The following is an 18,909-nucleotide window of genomic DNA, read 5'->3' on the forward strand; positions in this document are numbered from 1 at the left end:
TATTACGTAAAAACGAAAAGTGCAAATATGTACAGGATTTTTCGATGGAAATTGGTAAAAAAACTCTTCCCTTTTTATGAAATGATAAGATACACAACACAACTCGATCTTACTCACAACCATTTTCATCATTTATTGTGAAAATTGACCTTGAAAATAATCACCAAGGACATCAGTTTTAAAAAAGCGCATTTCATTGGCGACACTGAACTTTTTAAATTCGTTTCACATACCTTTTATTACAATTACAAAAAAAAATTAAAAACTGTTCTTTATTTTGGATATTTAAAAAAAAAACGTAAATATTGAGAAAAAATTCCAAATAGGATCACTTTGACTTGTTTTTATACGCACTTACTAAACAAGAAACGTATATATTTTCCATAACTACACACAGTGGGATCCTGTAAACAATATTTGACACTAGTTAGTGTAAATTTATATAATTTTTTTCGATGTTTGGCCAGGTTTTTCGGAAATTTGGCCACTGTGGAATTGAGTACCTTATGTCATCTTACTGAGGCATAACTTTATTTCATGTCCAATGTACAGGGTAAACAATTAAGCTATTATGAACAAATAATTGGGACATATCAGTGTGGCCATTGATCAAATATTTCACCTTACCATATTTTTGTCATCCAAAAGGATGCCTTTGACATTCCCGTACGTTTAAAAGTATCTATCTACTTGCTATGGTTACCTTTGATATGTCACGGCATGACAATGAATAAGCATGTTCCTGCTATTTATAGCATATTAAAAACCATTTATCGTCGGTAAATTTAAAATTCTATCTTCAGGGGGAAATAATAAACCCAAAATTAATAAAAGTCATGCCAGTAATTACTAAAACACTTAAATGCTACTAGAAAACATGTTTTGTTTCATGGCGTTTTTTTAAAGATATCCAATTTATTTATATACAAACCACATAATTCGCCTCTAAGCAATAGTCAAACAGCATCCCCAGCATTATTAAAAATTATGTGTCAGGTTTTCGTTTTGTTGTTGTTTATTTTTTATTTATTTTGTTTTTTTTTTTTTTTTTTTTTTTTTTTGAGATTTAGCAAATAGAAAAGTCATTAATATTGTAATTCTCTAAAGTCAACAACAAAAAATCATCTATGAAATTAATAATTAAATACACACTAAGGCACACACATTGAAAACAAAACTCGAATCTCAATGGTGATTATAAAGATTAAAATGAAAACAAAAAAACAACGAAGAAAAAAAAACGTGCCACACTCAATGTGAAGTCTATTAAATATGCCAATGCAAATTTAAATTTTGTCTGACATATCTTTCTAGTTTATGGACACAATTTGCATTTTGCTTTTCTTTTTTTTTTTTAATTTCGAACGCTATTTAGACGAGTTTCAAAACTTTTGCACACACAAAAAAACAAACATGTAAAATACATATGTATATATGTAGGTATGTATAGAATATTTATAAAGAGGGAATATTTTATGCGATAACACAGCTAAGTCGAATTAGCAGAATGTCATAAAAACATGTGTGTGAATGCAGTTAAGAAGTAAAACAAAATCTGAATATATTAAAATCGGTTTTTAGGTGTTTCTAAAGAAAAGATATATAAAGCTGAATATGGGAAAACTGAAGTTGGAAGAACCATTTAAGGGGTTATGGCCACTATCCGGCAATGTTGTCGAGGTCTTAGCGTTCTAAGCCACTGGTAATCGATCATATCAAACTTCCAAAATGGAAGGCATTACAATTCATTAAGGAAACCCCCTTTGTTTCCTTAGGTCATGTTAGCTCGATTATTTCAATTAACGAAAAAATGTTTATTGCCTCATTTTAAAGTATAGATAGAAAATAATATGTTTTGCAAAAAATTTCGAGCCGATCGGGCAAAAATTAGCTGAGATATGAGCGTTAGAAAGGAAAAATTCATTGTGATTTGTATGTAATATCGAAATTTAAAACACGGTTTTCTCGAAATGGCATTTTTAACGCGGTGCCCCCCACTGTAGCTCGAAAACGGATGATCCGATCTTCTTATGTTTTTGTGGAAATATTATACACATAAAAAGCTTGTCCTTAAGCGATAGACTTTTTAAACTATTTTTACGGATTTATGGCAAAAAAACTATAATTTTTTAGTTAAAATCGAAATTTTGACTGATCACAATTTTGTTAAAAGTGGATATATTTTATTTCCGTTTTGCTTAAGGACAAGATTACACTGTACAACAAAATTTAACTAAAATTACAAGAAACCCCGCACAGATTACGAAAGTGGACCGAAAAAAAGAAGACACGTGTATCGGCGTTTTGAAACTTTAAGTCGGGAATTAACCTAAAGAGGCGTGGCAAATTCAGCCCATTTTTACAGGTTTTGAAATATTCGAGATCAGATTCCTTAGAATCCTTGCACTTTAGGTATAAAGTGTCGTTGGCAAAATTACTGACAACAATGCGGGGTATCTTTTTATGGAAAAAATTAACCCTCATGCGAGTCACTTAAGGGTCTTTTTGGTCACTTTTTTGAAAACCTATAAAAACTTCTTTAAAATGTGATCGTATCAGATCAAAATATTCTACAAAATTATTTGTCATAAACTTTTACTATAGGTTCCAGAATACACCAAAACTCTAAATCGTACCTAAACGCCAAGAATCTGCCAAAAGTAAAATCACGTTTTAGGGTTAATGTTGTACTTTATCTAAGTCTCCATCAAATTTCAATAAAGGTCGCTGAATAAATTATATATGTAGTTACAATATATATCAAGAAAATATATACATCAAGTTTGACAACAAAACACAAAATTGACGGAATCAACCCTCGAACCTAAAGAACAGAAGTAACACACAATACTTCTGACGTGTATATAATACGATGTACAACGTTGGGACCAAATTGGTTTCTCCCTTAGAGGGTTTTATTACGTTCTACGCAGTTTAGTTGGTGCCGGCAGACTTTTTTGGAGGCTTTGGGCCATTAGCGCAAGAAGTAAGGACTTGTCCCTAAAAAAAACATGTACCGTCGTAATGGGTAAAGCGAATCCATTCGAGAGTTATCGTGCGCTCCAGCCACTACACATAGGATTTTTTTAACCTTTCAGACTATTTTCTCAGAAAGTATGGACTTTCCCATGAAAAAACGTGTACTGTCGTAATGGAGGAGGCAGCGAATACAAGTTGTTACAAAAGTAAGTAAAATGATTTGAGAGCTGGCCTTAAACTGCACTCTTCAAAAAATTGGTGTGGGAAGTACCCGAAGCAGTTGGCCTGTATAATCCATATTCGAACCTGATCTATGTCCCATAGAGATATTACGAAACGAAACGTATGGACCAAATCGATTACTCCATTCAAGAATTATCGTGCACAAAATTTTCCCAAGCATTTCCGAACTTTTGTGGGGGAGGTACTTGAAGGTATATCTTCGAACTTAAAATAAGTTTGAACAAAATATTATGAACGTCAAATTTTAGACCGTATCGGCTGATCTGTTCGAGAGTTATCGTGCGCTCCAACCACCACACATGGGATTTTTTAATTTTCGGACTATTTTCTCAGGAAGTAATGGCTTGCCCCTGATAAAACTTGTTCCGTCGTAATGGAGGCAGCGAATACAAGTTGTTACAACAAAAATCAAAGCGATTCAAGAGCAGGTCCTAAACTGAACTTTTTCGAAATTTTGTGTGGAAGCTACCCGAAAGAGTGGAACGATAGAGTTCATATTAGAATCTCATCTATGTCTGGTAGAAATTTCCAGATGTTCAAAGTTTGGACCAATTCGGTTACTCACTTCAAGAGTTATCGTCGAACATTTTCGAACTTTTTTGAGGCAGGTAGCTGAAGGTATGGACCGATATGGCTCATCTTCGAACTTAAACTAAGTTTGCCTTACTCAGGAGGCACATTTTGCCCGTATGAATTAGAAAAGTTTTACTATCAAAAATAGGCTTATTGTTTTCTTAAGTAGTCTCCAGCATGATTTATACACTTTTTCATGCTCTCAAACCAATTGTCGAAGCACCTTTTCCACTCCGATTGAGACACCTTCAAACTGTGGCTGTTGAACGCTTGAACAGCATCTTCTGGCGACGAAAATCGTTGTCCATGCATTTTTTTCTTGATGTGAAGGAACTAAGTGAAGTCACTAGGTTCCAATTAAGGGCTGTACGGAGAATGATCCATCAATTCCAAGTTTTATCCGGTCAAAATGGCGCTTGTCTGAATCGATGTGTGAGAGCTCACATTGTCATGGTGCACAATGATTCGCCCTTTCTTGTTCCTTTTTTTGAATTTCTCAGGAGACTTCAGGCAAACAAATTGTAGTGTACCACTCAGAATTAACCGTCCTACGTTCCTAGAGCCGTGTAGTAGCCACATGGTCAGTATAGTGCAAGAAGCAGGCGACCATTTGCTTCGAAGTGCATGAACAACTTTCGTTGGATTTGGGCTCGCCTTCGAAGACACCCGCGGTCGTTCGAGGCTTTGTTTCGAGTTTATACACATAGATCCAAGATTCGTCGTCCGTGACGTTCTTATAAACTTCGTTTGAAACACCGCGATCGTATTTATTCACAATTTTTTGCACAAATCGATGAGATCCTTTTTTGAGCGATTGTCAAATTGTGATGGATCTAACGAAAAAAATCCATTTTTGCGGCCATTTTTCCGAGTCGGAAGTTGTAAAAAATTAACGGACGAAAATGTTCCCAAGTAAATTCCATTTCTTTGCAAAGTGATTTTTTCAATTCACTGTAAACAACACAACACATGGTCGTACGTCAAACTGTCCTGTGTACGCATTGGCTTACGTGTCTTACAACACCACTTATAGAGAAGTTTTACATGGCTGGAATACTCAGGAAATGCCGTCTATATTACGAGAAGAGGTATTTTGGCATCGTGTCCATACTTTATGTACAAAAATTAACTCTATCGGTCCACACCTCGCACAAACGTTCAACATTAAACAAAAGATTTCGAGGATCCTTTGAACATTTTTACTGAACGCTGTTTACAGTGATTACATGTTTTTTCGTGGGCAAGTCCATGTTTCCTGATATAATGGTCCAAAGGTCTAAATTGTATGGTGACCAACTGAAATAACTGGTGGGCCCGAAATCTATCGAGACGAATGACTCCTATAATAAGACCCGCTTTAAATTTGGACTATGTCAGGTACCTCCCCGACAAGAATTTTGAGCTTTAATCCAAATCCACACTTTCAAAATTCTGAAAACCCCCTAAATACATACATAGGTTTTTTGGTAAAGATGTGTTTCAATTCACAAAAGCTGAGGGTACATCTCTGATACTTTTTCACTTGTTTGTATGACACCTCCTTGACTCCAAGAATGCCTTACAGGTTTCCATTGATTTAGAATACCGAACATCTTGAACCTTTTCCCTTATTTCGTGTTTATTGTGTGTATTTTTTTCTGTCTAATTTTATCTTTGGCTATTTTCCAAACATGTCAACGTCAGTACATTTACGCCGTTCTCTTTAAACTATTTGCTACTATTCACTATTCGCGGTAAGGAAGCATTGCATTACTTAAGATAAGACACTACAAATTTTTGTCCATACACGCAGAGAAAAAAATATGTTTGATCCAACAATATTCCAAGAGCAAAATATGTATTGTTAACATATTGTTGGATTCCTCATGTAGTATTGTAAATCCAAAAATAGTTTGTGTCAACTGAACAATATTTCTCTCTTTTCTTCGAAAATTTGTTTCTCTTCTCTCGCTATTCGATGCCGTGTTGAAAAAACAATTTTGGTGAGTTGTGGGTGTGTTTGTATGACATGCTGCCTTTACCTTTGTTTTTGTGTGTATGTACTTGTGAGACTCTTGTTTTTATTTGTTTCTGTTTTGTTTCATTCTTCTTTCCTTTTCATGTTTGTTATGGTGTTTAATTATTCCTTATGTTGTGGTGGGTTCTTGTGCTTTTTGTTTGTCTTTGTTGTCAGCCAATGCAGCAAACCATGTATTGTGTTCATCAATGATTGCAATATTATACGCGACATTTATATCCAAGTTATGCGAAAAGTGTATATGAGAAGTATATGCACTCAAATCAAAAATTTCTGGGCTGGTTTTCTGTATTGACAATACTTTTTGTAAACAAAATTAGATTATGATAGTTCCAAAAATCGGTATTGTTAACGATTTTAACAATATTGCGGAAATTCGAAAGTTGTTTTTGTTTTCTATGTTTGGAACAAAAGATGGTATTTTTGGATTTGGATTACAATGTTTGAACAAAACAAATACATTTTTGGAACCAAAACATACATTTTTGTTCCAACAAAAGCGAAAAATATTTTTTCTCTGCGCGTACATTCCCAATATTCAATATATTGATCCAATACCAGACCAACATATTTTCTGCACCATGCTTGATTGTTTTTGCGGCATCTTCTTCTTCTTTCTTTGCCTATTCGTCATACGAATGTTGGCGATCATTACAATTACAAAGAAACAGATTTTAAATAAAAAATTCAAATAAATTCATAGATTTTTCACAATATCGGCAAATATGTCTCTGCTTCTGGCAGCATTAAGTAGGTATCCCATGTCTCGTATTCCAGTCCATTCATGAATATTCGCAATCCAACACAATTCCTTTCGGCCTTTAGAAGTTTTTCCTTCTATTCTTGATTTTAAGGTATCCTGCAAGAGCTTGTATTTTGAATTCCTCATGAAATGTCCAAGGTAGTCAATTTTTTGTCTTTTGATGTTTATCATTATCTCTCTATTTCGATTCATTTTTCGAAGCACTTCATTGTTTGAAACTAAGGCGGCAGATCCACATTTCGAAGGATTCTAATTTCTTGACGTCTAATGATTTTATTGTCCATGCCTCCATAGCGTATAGTAAGGTTGACCATATATGTATATGCATTTATAAATCTACATTTAGTTTCAAGATTTATATCATGGCTGGACAGAACTCTCTTGTATTTGAAAAACGAGTCTCTTGTAATTTCAATACGCCTTCATATTTCCTTGGAGCAATCCCATTCGTCATTTAAAGTTATTCCGAGATATTTAATGTTTTGGACTCTTTCCATTGAGAATTTTTTAGGGAAATATTGCTGTGACTATTCTTCCTGCTCACAACCATATATTTTGTTTTTCTTGTTTTTATATTTAGTCCATATTGGTTGCTGCATACCACAAATTTGTCCATTAATTCTTGCAGATTTGAGATACTATTAGCTAGTATTGTAGTATCATCAGCGTACCGTATGTTATTGATGTATCTACCACCAATGACTATACCATTTTAAGTTTTATTGATACTTCCAAAAAAATTTCGGAGTATATATTAAACAGCAAAGGAGACAATATACATCCTTGTCTGACGCCTCTTGATATTAGGATAGGTTCTGTGTTGTCTCCATCAATAGTAACTTGTACGGATTGATACCAGTACAGATTTTTGATACATCGGATTTCTCTACTGTCAATCCCAATTGATATAAGGATATCAATTAGTTTGTCGTGTTGCACTGTATCAAATGCTTTCTCATAGTCGACAAAGCATATGAAAACATCTTTCTGTACATCTCGGCATTTTTGGATTATTTTTAGTAGTAGTAGTAGTGACTTCTTTATTGATATATATTTTCATTGTGTTTACAATTCAAATTTTCAGAGTATATAAATTCATACATATTTCAATTAAAGAAGTAGTAAAATTTACGACAATGTTAAAGTACGTCTGTCGTACATAGCAAAAATATACAAAATTAATTTAGTTGAATTCATTTATTAATAATTGCCGATATTGATTACTCATTTTCAGGTAGCTTACTAATTTATCTCAATCTCCTTCTTCTTGGCCATCAAGTATCATAATAATCTCTCTATCATCTAATTCCGCCTTTTGAAAAAACATCAGTCTCAATATTGGCCATATTCCCAGAAAATGTTGAAATGTTTCCACTTCTCGCAAATTGCAGAGTTGGCATTCCTTATTCGAATTATCGGATTCAAATTTGTTGTATCCCAAGGGTATCATTCCGCTGCGGGCTTTGAAGATCCATCTAATTTTATCATATGAATAAGATTCATTTAACTAACGATGTGCGCTGTTTGGGTTTAGGTGTTTATAAATACGTAAGCTCTGACTATTAGCTTTAGTTACTAAACGTTCATCACGTAATCGTAGTTTCATACTTTGTATTATGTTCATACAAAAATCGTTCCAAATGTCCACGGACATTCTTTGAGGCATTTGTTGATTGAGATTCTGAGATATTTCAAGTAACTCTTTTGCCCAGAAAACATTTTTGGCCATAACAAGTCCTGATAATTGTTTTGGGAGCCTTTTATTTGAGTATTGAAACATAATTCTTCCGATATAGTTTAAATGTGAACCCAAGGAATATATATGTGTATCCTTGACACCTGTTTCTAACATCAGTATGTAATTTGGAGTGAAACTAGGTACTTTTAAAAGTCGCTTTATAAAATATCTTTGAACTGTATTTATTTCTTCAAAGTAAGAAAAACCCCAAACTTCAGCAGCATATGTTTGTATTGATCTGCAGACAGCTAAGAAAAATTTCCATTTGGAGTTCATACTTATATCTTCTCTTCCTATGAACTGACTCCATGATGGCATTTTTTGCTTCATTACATCTTCTTTGAACATGCTTGTTAAATTTCATCTTTGGGGTAAAAGTTACTCCTAAGTATTTGAATTCGGTAGCAATTTTTATTTCTGTGCCCTTATATGTCCATTTTTTATGTTTGCTTAGTTTTCCGCCATTTCTGAAAACAATTATTTCGGACTTGGATAAGTTTACTACCAAGCTCCACAGATTACAGTATTCTTCAAGTTTGTCGATCATTTTCTGTAGTGAATTTCAAACAAGTAGTCTTGAAATTCTGAAATCTTAAAGTTGAAATACAATCTTCTATTTTTGGATTATAATTTGCAGGGAAAGTAAGGCTTCACGAGTACCCATACCTTCTTTAAACCCAAATTGTGATATACCCATGTATTTTTCGCATTTTGGATAAATTCTCTTGTGTATTATCCTAAGAAATATTTTTAAAGCATGACTCATTAGACTTATTAGCCTGTAGTCATTGCATGATTTGGCATAGCTTTTCTTGGGTATGGTTACAAATGTTGTTTTTAACCAATCTTGAGGATATATATTGCTGTTTCATAAATCGGATTAAACAGTATTGTTAGTAGCTCAATATTGTTAGTGTCTATAAGTTTTAATATTTCTGATGGAATCGCATCAGGTGTCCTTAAGTGATGCTATAGCGGACTTTATTTCACTTCTAGTTATAGGGGTTCCAGAATGTTGCAATGGCTGTTGTCTGATCGGCTATTATCTGTGAAAAATTGTTGAACATATTCCTTCCAGACTTTCTCCTTCTCTTCTATTGATAATATTGGTTTGTCGTTACTATTGTGTAAGACATTTGGATGTCTTTTCTTATACACTCCCACTGCTTCCTTTAGTTTTTTATGTAAATTGAAGTCGTTGTGTAGACTCTGAAGCTTTTCGATTTCTTGACACTGCAAAATTAGTTGTTTATTTTTGGCAATTCGGATTTCGGCTTTCATTTCCTTATTGATGTTGTGATACAATTCGTAATTTTGATTTTTATATTAGCGGCATAGCGCGAACCTATTTCCTCATCTTTTTGGAGTTTAACCAGTGGTTTACCATCTTCTTCTTTATTTGCCTATTTTCGAATGTTGGCGACCAAAATGCAAATATAATTATAGTATTACAATAGTTGGAATTATTAAATATTGTTTATAATATCGGCAAAAGTCTCTCTGTTTCTAGCTTCGCTTAGCAGGTTTATGACGTCACGTATGCCGGTCCATTCTTGGATGTTGTTGATCCACAGAAGTTGTTTCCTCCCTCTTGTAGGCCTTCCTTCAAAGTTTACAAGGATAATACTTTGCAGCAGTTTGTATTTTTGATTTATCATAACGTGTCCCAAGTATGATGTTTTTCGTCTCTTTATGTTATTCAACAGCTCTTTTTCTGTGTAATCTTCTGAGAACTTCATTATTTGATATGAAGTGTGTCCACGATATTTTTAGGATGCGTCGATATGTCCACATCTCAAAGGCTTCGAGATTTTTCATATCTACGGATTTTAAGGTCCACGTTTCCACGCCATATAATAGGACAGACCATACATATGTTTTAATATATCTTATTTTAGTTTTTAAGTTTACATTATGGCTTGTAAAGACTTTTTTATATTTAAAGAATGTGTCTCCAGCCATTTCAATCCTGCAGGCCATTTCTTTGGAAATGTCCCATTCGTTGTTGATTATAACTCCCAGATATTTAAAGCTTTGGACTCTTTCCACATTTATTTCATTAATTTTTAATGGGGTCGCATTAGTATATGTATAGCGTTTACAGATGACCATGTACTTCGTTTTGTTGATATTAATTTTAAGACCGTATTTTTCGCTGCAAGTGGTCAGCCTGTTGACGAGTTCTTGAAGTCCTGACATATTATCAGCTATAAGAGTGGTGTTATCGGCATACCTTATGTTGTTAATGAACGTTCCATTTACATATGTTCCTTTCCGGATATCATTTATTGATTCTTTGAATATTCGTTCAGCGTATATATTGAAAAGTAGAGGGGACAGGACACAACCTTGTCTAACACCACTAGAAATATTAATATTTTCAGTCAGTTCGCCATTGACGTTGGCTTGCGCTGTTTGGTGCCAGTACAAACTTTTTATGCATTCAAGCTCCTTGCCTTCTACTCCAATGGACAATAAAATCTCTATCATTTTGTCAAGTTGGACCGTGTCAAATGCTTTTTCATAATCAATAAAGCATATGAACACGTCCTTCTGCGAATTTCGGCATTTTTGAACTAACGCTTGTAAGGCGAATAAAGCTTCGCGGGTTCCCATCCCATCTTTAAAACCAAACTGGGTGGTCCCCATTGCATTTTCACATTTCCGTTAAATTCTGGAGTGAATAATCTTTAGAAATATTTTGAGTACGTGGCTCATTAAACTAATAAATCGATAGTAATTACAAAATGTTGGACGAGTTTTCTTAGGAATGGTTTTAAAAATGGATGTGAGCCAATCTTTGGGATGTTTACTAGTTTCGTAAACATAATTAAAAAGTTTCGTCAGAAGGTTAATGTTTTCACCATCAATTAACTTCAACAATTCGGAAGGAATCTCGTCTGGTCCACATGATTTTTTATCTTTTAGCGCCTTTACTGCTGTTTCAACCTCCGTTCTTGTGATAGATGTCCCAGATAATTATTGATCTACCGACCTTTCGTAGATGGACCGATTTTCGTCAGTAAAAAGGATGTTTTTCTTGTCTATAGTATCCAAGACAGGTTCATTATGTTCATTGTATAGTACTTTAGGTATTCCTCTGTTGTATATTCCAGCAGCTTCCTTAATTTTTGTATGAAGATTGACGTCTTCATGTAATTGTTGCAATCTCTCTATTTCTCTGCATTGATCATTAAGATATTCATTTTTGGCATGGCGTATATTAATCTGTATTTCTCTATTTATTTCGTAGTACAGTTCGTAATTGGTATTCTTATTTTTTCGCCGTGCTTCCATTTAGTCCAGTATTTGTTTTGTCATCCAATCTTTTCTTTGTGGCTTTTCTGTATAGGACAGATTATTGTCAGCAATAGTTTTAATGGCGCATTTTATGGATCCCCAAATATTTTCTCCATTTTCATTGTTGACTGAGGTTAGTTCGTGGCTTTAAAGTTGTTTCACATTGGCTCGAACTGTTTGATCCTGTAGTTTCTGTATATCAACATTTTTCTTTTGTTTGGTCCGTTAGACATTAATAGGTTATGATCCGATGGCACGTCCGCCCCCGGGTATGTCGACGTATTTTTATACCCTACACCACTATGTGGTAAGGGGTATTATGTGTTAGTGCATTTGTATGTAACATACAAAAGGAAGCGAGATAGACCCATAGTTCCTTCTAGGGATATACATAGAATCACTTTCTGAGTCGATTTATGCATGTCCGTCCGTCCGTCCGTCCGTCCGTCCGTCCGTTCGCAACATACAGGTCGCATTTGTTGACCGATTTCGCTGAAAATTGGGGAATACCATTTTTTTAGCCGTCGGAAGATCAAGTTCGAAGATGGGCTATATCGGTCCAAGTTTTGGTATAGCCCCCATATATATTTTCGGCCGATTTCACGTATTTTCTATAACACACACGCTATATATGTCCGATTTCGATGAAATTTGGAATGTGTGACTGAATTTGGTCTAAAAATAAATGTGCCAAATTATATCGAAATCGGTTCAGATTTGGATATAGCTCCCATATATATGTTCGCCCGATTTCACGTATGCGATGTACCAATCACGCTATATACGTCCGATTTTAATGAAATTTGGAATGTTTGGCTGAATTTGGTATAGAAATAAGTGTGCCAAATTATATAGAAATCGGTTCAGATTTGGACATAGCTCCCATATATATTTTCGGCCGATTTCACGTATTTTCTGTACCAAACACGCTATATATTTCCGATTTCGATGAAATTTGGAATGTGTGACTGAACTCAGTCTAGAAATAAATGTGCCAAATTATATCGAAATCGGTTCAGATTCGGATATAGCGCCCATATATATTTTTGGCCGATTTCGCGTATTTCCTGCTCCAAACACGCTATATAAGTCGGATTTCAATGATATTTGGAATGTGTGACTGAATTCGGTCTGGAAATAAATGTGCCAAACTATATCAAAATCGGTTTAGATCTGGATATAGCTCCGATTTATATTTTACATATTCACAGTGGTGTAGGGTATCATATAATCGGCCCCGCCCGACTTTGATCCTTTCCTTACTGGTTTTTTTTGCTTGAGCTAAAGCGCTTGTTTATGAGAATATAATCGATCTGATTTCTAATAACATTGTCATTTCTGTCAAGAGGCGATTTCCATGTATAAAGACGTCTTACAGGCAAGCTAAACAAGGTGTTAGTTATTATCATTTTGTATTCTTGACAGAATTGTACAAGTCTGTCACCTCTTTCGTTTCTTGATCCTAAACCGTATTGACCCGTAATTCCAGGAATCATGTGTTTTCCCACTTTCGCATTAAAATCACCTTGGTTAATGGTAATTTCGTGAGATTTTGTTAATCTTAGTAAGTCATTGATTTCTTCATAAAAGTTTTTTTACCATCACAACCAATCAAATTTTCGATCCGTCTGACTATGAGATATATCCCTATTTTTCCCTGATATCGTTCCTTATAAACTTATGTGAGATTTTGCAATTTTAATACGATTTTGTCTATGTTGCTGGGACAATAATGGGACTTCCAGGATGATTTTCCCTACAACTTTTTTCACTAGACACCGTCTGACCGTCCTCTTTGATATTTCGCATCTTAGCTCGTTCCTAATTAATTGCGCAGTTTGAAACGGGCCCCCAGTTGACATTTTCAATACATAATATCCTGGGATTTTTTATTTAATTCCATCTCATACTTTTAACCATCCATGTAAATTGAATTCGATCTCGATTTCCACAAACAGACAAGCGGACCTGGCTGGATCAACATAGAATTTCGAGTTTTTACAAGCTTCACCATATTTTGACAATAAGAAAAAAAAAATATTGTAATTATAAAATTAATTATAATTATTAAATTATATATGTACATGTAATTAAACTTCTTTATTTTTTGTATTAAAATTCAATTAAAGCCAATGATGCAGGTAATATCTTTAACAAAATGTATGCGTCATTCATTGTGTAATTGGAAACAAGTTTTACATTTTTTAAAAAAAATTCTCTGGCAAGGGCATCGTAGCTAAAAACTCCACTAAACAAAAAAAAAACATAGAATTTTTTTCATATTTAACTTACCTCTCTTGGTTTCTTTTGGCGTTTCCACTCTTTAATTGAGAGTTGTCAATGGGGCCCAACAACGTTGGGGAGGGCTTGCAGAGTTATTGGCGTTGAGTTGTTGTTATTGAAGAATAATGTTGTTGGACAAGTATCCACTGGATGCCTGAATAGCATAATAAGAATATTTTTTTTTATTTTTTGTTAAACACCGACCGGCCAAGAATTTACAGCAATTAATACAAATACAAATGCAGAGGAGTAAAAGGAGAAGAATGAAAGAAAACACAAAGAATAAATTTTTTATAAAATATTAACGAAATTTTTTCACATAAAAAATTGGAATTTAAATATTTAACACTACTTGGTAACAAGCAACAAATCTTAAATTTTGAACAGAAAGGAAAGAATTTCACACTGCTTCACCACTTCTAAGAAACTCTATTTTTTCGTTTGTATTGAAAACAAAAATAGCAAAAATAAACAAAACCAAACAACAACAACAAAAAATAAACAGCGAAAATTTCACTCAATGTAGATATTTTCTTGTTTTATTTTTCATCTTTTTTTGTTTTCTTCTTTTTTTGGGGATGTTTTATTTTTTATGTTTTTATTTTCTTAAATTACAAATACGTTGTCGTTCTGCACACCAGGCCATGCCAGGCAGCAGCAGCAGCCTTTCTTGTATTGAAACAAAGGAATTCACAACACGTGAGTGAATTCGCAATGAAAGTACGCAGCTAACAACAACAACGTATGTTTTCAATTTCTATTTTCACAATCAATGTCTTTTTTTATTATTTTTTATGGATTTTTTATACAAAACAAAAAAAAAACAATTTTACCACTTTAAAGAATCGATATTTTTGTTGTTTTTTTTTTCAAAATCACTTGTCTCACAATTGTTTATTTAAATAAACACAAAAAATTAAAACAAATTCGGAAAACATAAAACACGTTGACTTCTTTCGAGTTGAATTTCTTAAGAAAACCGAACCGTACTCAATAAGAGCCCAAATTAGACTGACGAGAACCAGGTTCGTATATTGAAAAAATATAATAACGATGAGGATGATGATGATGATGATCGTGCCTACTACAACAATACCACACTACAATTCCAATTCAAAATTTCCATGCCTCATTCTCTTCTATTCAACATCACTTACTCAGTCAGTCGCCAGTTAGTTACTCACTCGCTGGCTGCCTAACTGACTGGCTACAGAGAAACCATAAACACATGGACAAAAATGATTATTGGTTGGGTTGGTTTTGTTTAGTTGGGCTGCCTGTTTAACTAAAGGCGCACAGAGACGACATACCGCCACAGACCGAAGCGATCTTGCAAACAATAATGGAAAGAGTCACGCAGTCCGCCAGCAAACTAACTCAGCTGTGTGTGCTACACACAAACAGGGGGAAACCGAAGCTAAGCTATTTTTGTTGTGTTTTTTTTTTTAATTTCTACAAACACAAATACCGGCAAAATGGATAAAGAAGAAGCATGAAAAGAGATGGAGAACGTCTTGAAATAACACAACTCTTTCTTTTAAACCCCAGAACAATGTGTCTCTTTTTTAATTCTCTTTTATTCCTTTTTCGGAAGAAACAAAAGAGTGACGGAAGTAGCGATCTAAGAAGAGAGAAATACTTAGGTGAAGAATAATTGGTCTTAGCATTGCCACCTTATTTCATCGGTTTTGGTCGGTTTTTTGGCCCTTTTTGGATTTTTAAATCTTCCAACAGGGTGACGTAGGGGATGAAAGATAACAAGGAACGGTCCTGCAAAGTCCAGGATTTTTCTTGGTCCCTCTCTCATCTCAAGTGGAGACTGACCTCACCGTGGTGTCACCTGGGGAGCTGCCTTTAACACCTGTTAAAGGTAGTGAGCTAACATGTGTCGCCCCTTCACCCATAAGAACGTTCAAAACTTGGGTTTGGGCGCCGGGTTAGTAACCCTCCCCAAGAAAAAAGCAGCCTACTATGAAAAAACGAAAGAAAAGAAAAACAAATCCCTCTAAAGTTGACGAACCCCGCAAACGTTTTAAGGACCATGATCTGCGAATCTGCACCTGGAATGTTCGCACTCTTTATAGAGAAGGTGCAGTTTACGCATTGACAGATGTACTTGAAAACTACAAGGCCGAAATTACCGCCATACAAGAAATACGATGGATTGGGAAAGGCGTCACAACAACACCTAAAGGTGACGCACTGTATTATAGCTGCCATGACACAAAGCATGAGTTTGGTTGCGGATTTGTAGTTGGTCGGAGGTATAAACACCTGGTCTCCAGCTTCAAGGCTTGCTGCAATTCGATTGAAAGCTAAATTCTTCAACATCATCTTTATTTGCGCTCATGCTCCCACTGAAGACGAACAGACCAAAGATATATTTTACGAGCGCCTAGAAGAAACTTATGACGGTTGCCCTGCCCATGACATTAAAATTATACTAGGCGATTTCAATTAAAAATTGGAAAGGAGAATATCATTGGCCCACCAGTCTGGAATTTCAATCTCCACTGTGAAACATCTGACAATGGTATGAGGCTGATAGACTTTGCAGCTGCAAAAAACATGGTAGTTAGCAGTACCAGATTTAAGCATATCAATATTCATAAGGGCACCTGGCTGTCGCCAGATCACAGAACAAGAAATCAAATTGATCACGTTGTCATAGATGAAAGACATGCATCAAGCGTGCTGGATGTACGATCGTTCCGAGGTACAAACATAGACTCGGACCACTAGCTTGTTGCAGCAAATGTACGTACCAGCTTAAACGTAGCAAACAAAGTGCGAACAGACACAACACGGAAGATGGACATCGGTAAGCTGCAATCACAACAGATAGCCACAGCATATTCCACTCAACTGGCCCAATTGCTTAATCAAAGCACTCCTCGTCCCGATAACATATCAGGACAATGACAAACCATTGCCCACTCCATGCAAACAGCCGAAAAATCAGTACTTGGATACCAGGATACCTCCACCGAGGAACCCATGGAATGAACAGGAGTGTCGTACTGCTACCGAAGAAAAAAATGCGGCATATAGGGCTACACTACAATCAGTAGCAACGCGTAGCGCAGGAGAAAAGGAGAGAGGAGAAACGTCTTTTCCGCAGGGAAAAGAAAGAGATGGAAAAGCGGGAGTGTGAACAAATCGAGATCTACAGGAGACAGAATGAAGTCCGAAAATTCTACCAAAGGGTGAAACATCAAACTGATGGCACTGGCACATCCTCCTGTAGAAACCAGAATGGTAAATTGGTAACTGACACAGATAGTGTGCTAAGGAAAGAGCATTTTTTAAAACTGTTGGTATCCAGTAGTAGCGAAGTCGACGAAAATACCACAGATCCAATCCTAAATGATGTACTAAATGTGGCCAAGATGAGGTAGACAGCAATAAACCGGCTGAAGAATAATAAGGCAGCAGGACCTGATGGCCGGCGACACACTGATAAGGTGAATGCATCCGCTAGTTAGCTCAATCTGGCAGGAAGAACGCATACCCGACGCTTGGAACCCGAGCATCACATGTCCAATCCACAATAAGGGAGATAAGACTTTATGCTCCAACTAAAGGGGCATAAGCCTTCTCCCTATTGCCTATAAGATAGTGTCAGGGATATTGTGCGAACGACTAAAGCCAATAGTCAACGAAATAATTGGACCATACCAATGCGGGTTTACACATGGCAAGTCCACCATGGACCATATATTTACGCTGCGGCAAATCCTGGAGAAGACCCAAGAGATGCAGATCGACACCTATCACCTTTTTGTCGATTATAAAGCAGCCTTCGGCAGTCCGCTACGTTCAAAGGTATTCCAAGCCATGTCTGAATTTGGTATTCCCGCAAAGCTCATTGGACTTTGTAAAATGACTCTAACTAACACAAGATCTTCAGTTAAAATAGGAAAGAACCTCTCCGAAGAGTTTTGTACCAAAAGAGGTTTCAGGCAAGGAGACAGCCTTTCGTGTGATCTTTTCAACATCCAGCTTGAAAAAGTTATACGAGAGGCAAACGTCAAAAGAAGTGGTACAATCTACACCAACAGCCACAGGTTACTTGCGTATGCTGATGATATAGACATCATGGGACGATCAGTAAAAGAAGTAACCGACACCTTTATGAAAGTCGAAGGAGAATCTCCTAAAGTGGGTCTGGCGGTAAACGGCGAGAAGACCAAGCTGATGGTGTCGACGCGAAATGCGTCCATTGAGCTCGGACCAGCTGTTGAAGTTGGTTTCTATAATTTTGAGATAGTAAAATACTTCGTATACCTCGGCACCGCCGTAAACACAACAAACGACATCAGTTGTGAAATAAAAAAAGAATTGTTTTGGCCAACAGATGCTACTTTGGCTTAAGTAAGCACTTTAAAAACAAAGCCACAACTCGTCAAACAAAAATAACGCTTTACAAAACACTGATACTTCCCGTGCTGATGTATGGTACCGATAAGGCAGTGCTTGGCGTGTTTGAGAGAAAACTTCTTCGAAAGATCTACGGACCAATCTGCGTTAACGGTGAATATCGACGTCGCATAACCCACGAGCTGTATCAGATATACAACGACATCAGTATAGATAAACGTATCGAGATGCAGCGATTGCGTTGACTAGGCCATATCATAAGAATGAGCGATGATGAACCCGCTAAAAAGGCGAATAAATACATGCCACATGGCGGTGCACGCAGAATTGGCAGGCCAAAGAATAGATGGCGCAAGCAAGTGGATGAAGAGATGACAAGGTGCGGTATTCCAGAAAGCGATGCAATAGACAGCGAGAAATGGAGATCTTTTCTTAGTTCGGTCTACGGAACAAATGTTCTGCAATGGGCCAGCTAAGTAAGTAAGTAAGGCAACGGTCAAATCACTCTCGAATCCTGGAAAGAAGGTAGTCACGTTTTGAGACGTTACGTTGACTGATCCGAAGAGGTGCGCAAATTATAGCTTTGATCCTTTACTTTTTTATGGTAACAATGGTAAAAGAGAAAACTGTTAA

At 35.8% G+C, this 18,909-nt stretch overlaps 1 protein-coding gene across 2 annotated transcripts in view; it reads right to left on the reverse strand.

Moving 5' to 3' along the window:
• The window catches only part of LOC141402756 (bumetanide-sensitive sodium-(potassium)-chloride cotransporter-like), a 325,712-nt gene extending 310,712 nt beyond the window's left edge, over positions 1 to 15,000 (reverse strand). For both annotated transcript variants that reach the window (XM_073984675.1, XM_073984674.1), the window contains exons 1-2: positions 14,730 to 15,000; positions 13,906 to 14,050 (exon numbers count right to left, since the gene is read on the reverse strand). The gene's annotated coding sequence lies outside the window, so the exon portion shown is untranslated. The remainder of the gene's footprint in view (positions 1 to 13,905; positions 14,051 to 14,729) is intronic.
• Positions 15,001 to 18,909: the final 3,909 nt, after the last annotated feature.

Source organism: Musca autumnalis, unplaced genomic scaffold (genome assembly GCF_047663935.1).
Source record: "Musca autumnalis isolate F117 unplaced genomic scaffold, ASM4766393v1 scaffold_4, whole genome shotgun sequence".
NCBI classification, from domain to species: domain Eukaryota; kingdom Metazoa; phylum Arthropoda; class Insecta; order Diptera; family Muscidae; genus Musca; species Musca autumnalis.